Here is a 10,919-nt window from a genome sequence, read left to right as displayed (position 1 = left end):
GGTTTCCCCCCCAGGAAAAATGGAGGTTTAGATCCTAAAAGCTTTATGTCTGTTTGCCATTCTGATCATCAGCTATTTTAATCCTTGTATATGGTTTAATGCTTGTGTATGGTTTGCAGGCTTTCTAGCTCCCTGATACCTTGCTGTGATGCATATTGAGTGTAACTTACCTGAAAATAAATTTTAGCTACTCCCTTTTTCAGCTTCTGACAATACGAACTAAAGATGTTGCTATGATTTGATGTTAAAGTCCTCTGTGCAAATTAAGGTGCAAATGAGACCAAGTATTGGCTTGACAATACTGACTTTATTTGTAACAATACGCATGTAGGGAAAAGAGAAAGTGAGAGAGAGCAAGCAGGAAATGGTCACCTCTGTGGATCCCGCAGTGTCCCGTTAGTCCTTCAGTGCCTGGGTCCCCTTTGTGGTGGCAGGTCCACCCTGGTTCACTCCCTGAGTCACTTTTCTATGCTCCCTCATTCGCACAAGGTGAAGGTAGGGCAGGATCTCGTCGTTGCACATGTTCTGGTCTTGGTTTGGTGGTTGTCGGGGGTCTGCTCTGGGGGTCATACAAGGCAAATACCCCCAAAGTCAAGTTTGTGACCCTGCTTGTGCAGTTTTCCACTTGTCCTATGACACAGCACACTAGAAGGTTGCTGCAAAAAGTATCAGGTTAGGTCCTGCCTCTGCAAGGCCAAAACTGAAACTTTGCTTCTTTGTTTCTGCAACAAGTTTCTCCACAAAGGTCAATGTTTTCTGCAACAACTTTCACCACCGAGCAATTGTTTAAGGCACATACCCTAAAAGTTATTAATCCTTTCCTTACAGATGTAGATCTGTGGTCTATTTCATCTTGTAAACCAAACCAGTGAAGGTGTTGAGGATGTCTTTGGAAGACTGGCTTCTCGTGTTCAACTCTACAAATTTTTCTAGATGTCCAAGCTCTAGCTGCTTTCATATGGACGCATATGTCTGAAAATTGGAGAAAAGATTATTGTGTGAGTCTGTTCATGGTTTGCATTTAGGTTCTTCACAAGGGTAATCGCAAAGCGTTTTTTTTTTTTTTTTAAGGCCAACTTGGTTTTGAAGTGCAGTTTACATAGAAAATACAAAAAGAACCTACCATTTCTATTTTTCTGTTGATTAAAAAGAAGAAAAAAAACCCCCAAACCCAGTTGTTTTCTACTGTATGTCAGAGCAGGAGGAGGCATTGCTTTGCTCCACCACCATGCACTACCTTGTTTTATACAGACTTTAGCCTAAGCAAAGAGTGAAAGTTCAAATTCACCACCTTTTGAGGGTCAGCCTGGGCAACACCACGGAAGAAAATCCAGAAGTAACACAGGGACTCCTCTGTCATTTTGACAGCTAGTTGTAGAGTGGCTGACTTAATCCAGAAACAAATGTCCGTACTCTTACACTAGCAGATAGGATGTGCCCTATGGTGATCCTATTTTCCCTCAGATCTTCTGAACACTTTCCAATTTTTTGTTTTTGCTTCCAGCACTCTTCTAAGTAGTCCTGGTATTTTGAAAAAACTCCTCCTATTTTGTTCTACGTGGGGGACTGAACTGAGGCCACAAAATCGAAACCTAGTGGGGAATTATGTTAATGTGTGCTGTGCTGAACAATTGGTAATAATGCTTTGCTTGCTATGCACATCTTTTATCTCATTATCCTAGCCTGTCTCTGTAAGAGTCACCACAAAGTATCCAAAGCTTGGCCTCTTTATTTGTATATTTATATGTCTGTTTTTGTGGGAGGTGTTAACTTGCCCTTCCCACACGAGCATGTTTAAAACCTTTGTTTCTGAGAGACAAGTTGCAATAAAAACCTGTGAATACAAAAGGTGGGCTTGGCTTTGGGTGGGAGGGGATATGCCATGAATTGAGCAAGTCCATCTTCAGCTGGCCTGGTCCTGCCTGGAATAGGAGAGTGTTGCAGTATCTTAGATCTCTTCTGTGAGTAATTCTAAGGTAAAACTACTTATCACCAGATTAGGAGAAAAACTATGAGAACAGTGTCGTCTGATGGGGATGCAGTCAGCTGAGGAATAGAGTTTACTTGGGAACTTGGATTTATTTCTAAATCCTTAGGGAAGAGGTTAATAGCAGTGACCTAGATGCTATAGCATTAGGATCCTTGGGGAAAGGGGAGTTTCTTATTTATTTAAGCACTGGTTATATGCCTGCAGATATTAAATTCAAGCTCTTCTTCATAAAACAGTCAAGGGAAGATGCTTCTCAGTGTCCATTGATCAAAAAATTACAGTATATAAAAATACTAAACTCTATGTATGTGCTGCTAACTGCCACTGGGAGTTTTTCTGTAGAGTATAGAAACACTCTGGAGAAAGGAATTCTTTTGTGTTGGAGTTGAAATATAATCTATGTCTTCCCAAGCGATCTTTTACAGCTTTCTAACTGTTTTCAGATCTACGAACTGTGGTGGCAGGTTCTGTACACAGTGGAACATGCGTGAGACTTTATTTAAACAGCCGTGTATATTCCTCTGATAAACTAGAAATTGAAATATGGACAATACCGATAGGAGAAGCTGTTTGTCCAATTGACTCTCTTGGCACCTATCCATTTTTTTCTCATTGACTTTAAAATATTTCGGACCTTTCATCTGGTGATCTCAAAGCTTTTTGCAAATATTAATTAAGCCTGTTGATGCCCCTGTGAGCTAAATAAATACACTAGGTGGGGTTTAGATGGGTAAATGAAGATACAGAGTAGTTGTTTTGTGCAAGGTCGCCTGCTAATTCAGCAGTGGAGCTAAGGGGTGGAAGACTGGCTAAGGGGGAAGACTCCCCTTTGCAATTGCTGGGGTTAAATCAGATTCTCCCAGATAAATGCAAACAACAACCAGACTTTCACACGGGGAAAGGCTGATACAGCACCCTAATTGCAATTTGTATTCTGACAATGACTAGAGCTTTTCTACAATACTAAATTGTTCCTAGTCTTTGCAGAAACAATTATCTGTCTTGTGCAACTAGCCCAGTGAAAGAATTAAATAGTAATAAAAAAAAAGTCACGATGCAACACTGTAGTTCTCTGTGTTTAATATTTCCTGTTTTTACCTAATATCTCTTAAGGCATGTAAAACATGTCTCTTCATGACTTGCTTATCTGTATCCAAGAAGATGCTATTCAATCCTTGGAAAACATTATGTATCAAGAATGGGACTAGCAGGAATATGAAAGAGAGATGAGGAAATAAACAAAAATGGAGATAGGTCTCAGAGGACCTTAAGCTTAGTACTTGCAATGAGTTTGTTTCTCATAAGAACTTTATTGGAACTACCTTGTCACCTGAACACAGAAAGCACATACATACTTTTGCTGCTAGTTTGAAAAATGCAGAAATCTGACTTGCAGTTCACAGTATGTGGAAAGAGTGTATGTACAAAATGGTACATCACTGGTCTTGCCTTGAGCAGGGTGACTTTATTTCTCATAGTTCTTTTAGTGCATGAAATGTCCTTTTGGGAGGTGTCAGACTTGTAGGCTCTGGTTTGAATCTTCTTGCTAGTAGAAGGATAGTTAATGCTGCTAGTTAATTCAGTGATAACTTAATTCATCAATAAATTTTTGCTTTCTGCATCAATAAGAACAAGTGAACAGCGTCCCAACTCTGCTGCTGTGTTTCTGAAGAGATTGTTGCAGATGCTGTGCTGCTAAACTCACACCTTGCAGTGCAGACTGCAGAGGGAGATCTCCAAGCAGTTACAAATTAGCTTCTGCAGGAAGATTCATACTTTATATGCAGTGTACTGGTCCAGGAATAAACACCTCCAGTTGTTCTGATACTTGCTGAAAATGGCAAAGCATTTGGTGACAAGCATTTTGTAGGCTGCTGCGGGGCCTTGGGAGACAAAGGTAAATGTGTGAACAAGTTTTGTTCTCCAGTCAATGATTCTTTTGCTTTTTGGTTCTGCCTATTCCTGATGCAGAAATAGGGACATAGCTTAAATCTGGAGTTGGGAAGTGGAAGAAGATAGACTATTACTGCTTGAAGAACTGATCACAGATACAGTTCTATCTTCATATAATTTTCTTGAAGGTTTGGTTAGGGAACTTGATGTAATATTATACACAGGCTTGTTTTATTATAACTGCATTGTGTTTGTTGTTACTTTTCAGTTTCTTTTTACACTTGGCAAAATACATTGGTTGATACCCTGTGGAACACAGCCATTTCTGGTCTGGCAATCAAACAGTATATCCAGTGCAGTGCAGTAATGATGGAAAGCTATTAGGTCAATAACATCCTGTGCAAACTCAGACTGATTTGACCTTAGATATCTTGCTTAACTCAGAAGAGCACACCAAAATTATTGTGATGGCCTTTGTTTAGTCAGGAAAAAGAATTAATCCAAATCAGACCCAGAAAGCACATGGTAGGAATAATCTTGCAGAGTATAGTGAAAGGAATAAAGATTTTAATATCTTTTTGACCAACTCCAGTTTGTAAGCTAGAACTGAATATCTAACTTTTTTTTTAACGACCATATAATGAGTATACATCAGTCTAATTTTCAAAATTCTGATTTGAAGTTCTAATTATCTGCACAAATGTCTATGAAATTTATCTAATGTTTGTTGTCTACATCTCAATCATAAACACTTTTTTTCTGAAGTACATGTTTAATCAACTGTACATTAAAGAAAAATCTCTATCAAGCTGTCTCATGTATGTTTTTCTGATTTGGGGGGAAAAATCCTGAGAGATGAGTTTTGCATCATGATCTGAAGTTCAAAGCACACAGATCCTGTCAGATTTGGATGGCAGACAAAGCAACTTCTTAAGATGAGGAGTAGTTTCGGTAGGCTTCCTTCTAAACCACTGAGACACGATACATCTATTGGAAAAGAAAGAAATGCCTACACCTACTACTGGCCAGGGTACCTTTTATTAGTTTGCTGAATTCTCTGGCACCTATTGAGCCTGAGCCTTGAGAACACCAGAATGGGAAGGTGTTTGGCTACAGTGTCTGCAGCAATGCTGCAAGGGCTGGATGATGCAGCTAAGATACTGGACTTACACTGTGGAGAGGACCACGATGCAGTGCATCTGAGAGCTCCTAGACTTGTTTGTGAAGCTCCCTGCAGTCAGTGCTGCCGTGAGCTCCCTCCTTCAGTCCGTTGCATCTCATTAGCAGTCCTTTTCCGTGGAGTGTAAGAAACTCCTTTTGACCGGGGCATGTTGTTTACTTCGAAACCTGTGTACAGCTGGCATAAATCCCTCCAGGCTGTGGTCAGAGCTGGAAGCTGGCCATTAATACAGGCTGCTTCTTTGTCATGATATAGACTTAAAGAAAAGAAAGCAGGTGCCCTCCTGGCATTTTATAAAGAGTCATTCATGAATATAAGATACTGCATTTTGCATATTAGTGTGAGTGCCAATATAAACCCAGCTGTGTGCAAAATAAAGTGAAATATGTATTTCCAAAACTAGGCCACAGCTTTTCTATGGCGCAATCTGAAAGCATTTGAATCAACTTTGCATATGCATAGCCTTTTCTTTTAAAATTATATTTTTCCTTGGTTTTTTCCCCCCTAGTTTTTTCCCCCCTCTCTTTTCTTGCTTGCTTGCTTTCTTTTTTTTTTCCCTTTTTTAAAATGTGGTGATTTTATAACACTTCTCCCAAGGTAATAAGACAATAACATGAACAAAAGCAGAGGAAAACATAGGCAGATGCCACAAAATGCATCTTGAATGTGCACCTCTGTGACAACTTTCCATCCATTTCTCTGGTTCCAAACCAGAACTCTTCTCTTGTACTGATGTGGGATTCTGTTCTTCCAGGTGCAACTTTTTCTGAGAAGATAGTCAACCATTTTGCTTAGCATTTTGTTATACTTTAGACCAAAGTCTGCAAACCTAAAAGTTCTTGTGCTCCTTTTCTGTCCCAAAGGTTGAAAAAAAATGGATTTTTAAGATCCCTTGTATGCAGCTGGTACTGGGCGCTCTCCATGGTGAAGGAAGGAGAAATAAGAGGAGATAAGGGAGTGCAGGGAAAGTAGAAGAGAACCCTCTGGACTGTGGTGGAGTTATCCACCATAGCACATAAATATCCAATAGGTAGAAAACATCAGGAGTCATCTCTTTTGTGGGTCTGAGTGTAACTTGTCCCTTCTTGTTTACTGTCTATTTTCTTGCTTTTGTTGCTTTCACAAATAGTGAACTATTTTAAGAAACCCTTGTGTGGAATAAAATAGATGTGTCCGGGTTTTTTGGGGTCAGGAAATTATAAAATTAGGGGTGTTGGGGACATCAGAAGTATAAATGGGCATTCTTCCCTTTTGTCCCAAGCATCCCCTGCCTTTCCCTCTGCACAAGTCCAGGGCAGGAGGGGTTATTGCTGGGGAGTTGATGGGCCAGGCTAGAGTGTCTGGCTGTGAATGAAGGTGAAAATGCTGGAGTTTCATCAACGAAGGTATCCAGGTGCTGTATCAGCCTGTGTCCCTGGGTCACAGAGGGAATTGGTAATGCAGCAGGAACCACAGGCTGTAATCCAGGTGCTGTAATCCAACCAGCAGATGCCACCTTTTTTTTTTTTTGTGCACTTCTCTTAAATCCCATAATGGATCCATCTGCATTCATATGCAGTTTAAAAGTCTGATCTGATGACAACTCATTTCTCTGCAGCAATTGTGACTGACAGAGTGTGGTGCTAACAAAATGAGAGGCATTTAAAACTGGGTGTATGCACTTGTGAAATGAAGATGTGGGGGTTCAAGATGCCCTGATAGGAGAAATTAATCTGTGTCTGATTGATTTTGATCTATGGTTAGCCATGTTTTGTTTCAGGAGGATTCTTTGGTTTTTTGCTAACAGGCACTTGGCTTTAACAATATTCTTTCACTCTGGTTCTGGTAGATTTAATAGCATAGTTGCTAAATTGAGTTTAGATAGCTTATCCTGTATATATTTAGAGATAGGAAGTTCATTTAGGGATTAGGGAATGCTTCTTGTATATGCACCATTAAGCATAGCACATCTGGTACTGAACTAGCAATCAGCAGAATATTGACAAAAGTTATAAAGAAATCTTTTTTTTCAAGTGAACACATGTTTATATCTGAGGTCTAAAAGCTTACATGACACAAGAAGTATGTCCAAGAGTTGTAAATTAAAACCAAATTCGTACTGTGCTTGTATGAAATACCAGAACTGCTCTTGGTTAGAAACTGTTGTAGAGGGTCAAAAGATTTGGTGATACAAAAAATCATCTTACAGCAAAGAAGACATTATAGTTGTAGTTTCTGCTTTTAAGAGAGAAAGAGGAGCTTGTTTTCTAGTATATTGAAGAAGCTGAAAAAGCAGTAAATTGTGAGAATAGTGAAAAGGGAAAAATGAAATACAGACCTTTACATATTATTTGTTATAACTGGAGAGTCAGGCCTCTAAAAGTAGCCTTCAGTGCAGCAATTAAAGTACAGCATTTTTTCTCTTAAAGCAAACGAGCAAACAGAACAAAACAAAGTGCTTTAAATAATGGTGAAACCGTGAAAACTCCTGGATTATCTGAAGAGAGACAGAATGACCACATTACAGCTGCTCACCAGCTGGTAACCAAAACCAAGGAGGGAGCAGTGATGGCAAAGGGGATTCATCCAAATCGCCAGGTTATCTGGTCTTTATTCATAGCAAATGTAATGCTTTATATTGCAATTAGCGGAAAAGTGATTAAATCTTTGAAACACGGAGATGAGCCTTTCAGACATGCAGGTGGTTCTTCTGAAACGCCTGTTTATGGAGGAGAGATCTGTGTGTGTATATGCATGGGCAGCTCTACTCCCACCAAGCAGCTCAAGGAAGATTTTGTGGACTATTTATATACTTTATGGCAGGCTGCTTGCTTTCGAAGTGGAAAAGCTGATTCATGCTGGTGTGGAAGCTGATTGTGCTGTCAGTGGGAGACGCAAATTTGAGGTACACGAGGATAATTAAGCAGGAGATGTGTACAGTTCAAAACCAGGGCTCTTGTTTCTCTAAGGGAGATGTTTGTGTCAGTGTGTGGGGCTCAACTGCAGGTGTCACTGTTAGATCTCAAATAATGGGCTGCTCGGCGGCTGCGGCTGCAGTCACAATAGGCTCTTTTTTCTTACCAAAGTCACACTTGTGATAGTAATGTAAAATCTAGCAAATGTGTAGTGAAGTGTGATCGGCTCCGGCTCTGTGTGAGTGTCTGTGTGTGCACGTGTGCTGCCGTATGCACTGAGGGGTACCTGCACACCTACGGTGGGAGGGCATCTCTGCCCCCGGACACCCCACCAGGAGCTGCCTCAACAGCAACGAGCTCAAACGCCTCTGCAAATTAGACTTGCAACTTTTATTCGGAATGTTTTGAAATCCTTCCGTGCTTTAGGATGGATATTTAACTTCTCTGACCCTTAGCAAAGTGATGATGAAATCTTTAATGTAGGCAGCAGCTGAAATTGTTTACTGTGATTTGTAGTAACTCAGTAATTCCGTTCTCTGCAAATGAATTTGCTTGGATTTATTTGTGATTTTTTGTTTGTTTATTCCTTTTTCTTTTTTGTTTTTGAGTGAGCAGGCCTGATTCTTCCATCATTTTAATTCAGATAATGAATAAAGTGCTGCAAGTTTACTCTCTCTTTTTTTATTATATTTCCTTCTTTTTCCCTAGCTCTTACGAAAAAAAGAGGGAGTGAGAAAGAACTGAAGAAAGGGAGTTAAAAACTCTTAACAAACTCTTCTTTGTGTCTAGTTTGAAACTACTATATTGTTTAGAAAGCAGCAAAAAACCCATAACAATTCTGGCTGTATTTTGGAGTAGCTCCTCGATAGCTTTTTAAACGAAATTTTGAGAGAAATGCAATATTTTCATTAGGTACCAATCTCCACAGCCTGTTCTTCCCCACCTGGATACCATGCCTTCGACACTGGTAGCCTGGTACATGACTCTGATTGCTCCCTGTATTAACATTTATGATGCTTTGTTGTTTCTTTCTCGGCGGTAGCTTTCCTGAAGTATTTATGCAATTTATGAAATATATCCCTTGTCTAGATCACTTTATTTCTATTACCTTATTCCCAATTTTCACTTTTAAAAATGTTGTGTTACACACCTATGTGGGATTTTTTTTTGTTTCTTCTCGAATCCTGCCAAAATCTTTGGATTTTAAAGCAAACAGGATCTTAAAGCAAATGTATTTGTGAGACTGAAAATTACTCCTTCCTCAAAGCAGACAATGGAGTTTTTCACTTGCAAAAATAAATGTATATATCACTGAGTAAGCTCACTCTAATTGAATCCTGACCATTCTGGAGGGATTTAGCCCTCCTTTTTTAATTTTTCTCTAAACAAAACCCAGAAATGAGAAAATATTTTGAGGTGGGCAGGAAAGGGAGGGGGAATAGAAAAATAAAGCAAATAAATTTTTGAATAAGAATGACCCATGTACTGTGACCAGAGGGCAAATGCAAATGTCTGTTTTCAAACACAGACTCGTGCATTCTTATTAGGGGTTCGTGACTGTGCCTCCAAGCACATCATTACATATTCATAAGTGTGAGGAAAATAGACTCCTTCCACATTCAGGTGTGTTCAACTAAATGCTACCCCTTTAATCTTAAAGAACAGCTCATTTGGTCTATTTTCCTCAGTTCACAAAGTGTTAAGGGAATATGAGATAAAAGATGCACACACACAAAAAGAAAAAGAAGCAGCAATATTCCACAAAGATCTTTTTAGTGTCAACTTAAATGCACACAAATAGCAGATGATGATCTCTTTTATTGGACTAACATTTATCCACTAATATCCACACACTTTTAAAACCATTGAGACCTCCTCTTCAGGTGTTCATTTGAATAGAAATAGCTGAATGAGTGTTTTTATAATTGATCCCCTGAGTACTGAATGTCTAGTGCTGCATAACCAACATTTTCCCATTGCTGATTTTTTTTTCCAAATTGCTACTCTGCAAAATTAGGATTTTGTATAGTTTTGATAAGAAAATTAACCTTCCAAATGCCAGATCCCCTTAAGTTACTTAGGAACTGGTGCTAAGGTACAGTTGGAATGCTTGTTCTCAAATGGATTTTTAATGTATGTGAAGAAAAAAAAAATAGCTTTTTTTCATGACATTACAGAGGAACTAGAGGTCTCCCCCCTATAAGTAGTTTGAAAGTTGTTTGTTTGGGTTTGGTTTCTTATCACTGTCCCCTAGATAAGCAGTTGTCATCCTTACACCATGCTTAATGAAATGCCTTTGCTTTCAACAGCAATGCAGAAAGTTCGTAGTACTTCATTGCTACTGTTTCACTTTTACACTGAATGGAAAGTCTGATATATTTTTAACTTTTTATTTTTTAAAGTCACTTTAGATTTTTCTTGCAACATATATTGAGTATCCTAAGAACTAAATTTTCCAGAGACAGTGTAATTTTTTTCTTTTTTTTTTAATGTGAAAAGTACTCCTCTAATGCTTGCAATTTTGAACATGGATTTTAAAAATACTGATCTTATCGTAAAGAAAGAGAGCAGCTGAAGTCTAACAGCATGCATTACAGGTGGCTGTTCCTTCAGTAGCCCCTTGAAGGAAATAGAATTCCTAATTGATATGAAGTCATTTTGTAGCAGCAACACCTGAAGAGTAGAGAGAAAGGGAAGAAGATATGATAATGACTGTGTGATAAAACCGGTTAGCATTTGTGTGCTATAGTAAACACTCATGAGTATAAAGAAAGTACTAGCTAGCCACTAGAGATATCCACTTATGTTCATGATACAACCACTACAAACTCACGTTCTATCAAACTAACATCAAGCACAAGATCCATCTTTAATTAATTTAATCCTATAGAGCTGTGACTCATTTTATTTGTGACTGTGCAGAGAGAAATTACTTTCCATACTTGCCTTGAACTTCAACCTT

The 10,919-nt window shown here is 38.9% G+C and overlaps 1 long non-coding RNA gene across 1 annotated transcript in view; it reads right to left on the bottom strand.

Moving 5' to 3' along the window:
* Positions 1 to 293: 293 nt before the first annotated feature.
* The window catches only part of LOC109143722, a 31,797-nt gene continuing 21,171 nt past the window's right edge, over positions 294 to 10,919 (bottom strand). The window contains exon 3 of the long non-coding RNA XR_002044054.3: positions 294 to 972. This is a non-coding gene — a long non-coding RNA (uncharacterized LOC109143722). The remainder of the gene's footprint in view (positions 973 to 10,919) is intronic.

The sequence above is a fragment of the Corvus cornix genome, chromosome 5 (assembly GCF_000738735.6).
Source record: "Corvus cornix cornix isolate S_Up_H32 chromosome 5, ASM73873v5, whole genome shotgun sequence".
Lineage (NCBI taxonomy): Eukaryota > Metazoa > Chordata > Aves > Passeriformes > Corvidae > Corvus > Corvus cornix.
Note: the sequence above shows the minus strand (reverse complement) of the source record. Positions and strands in the feature narration are given on the sequence as shown.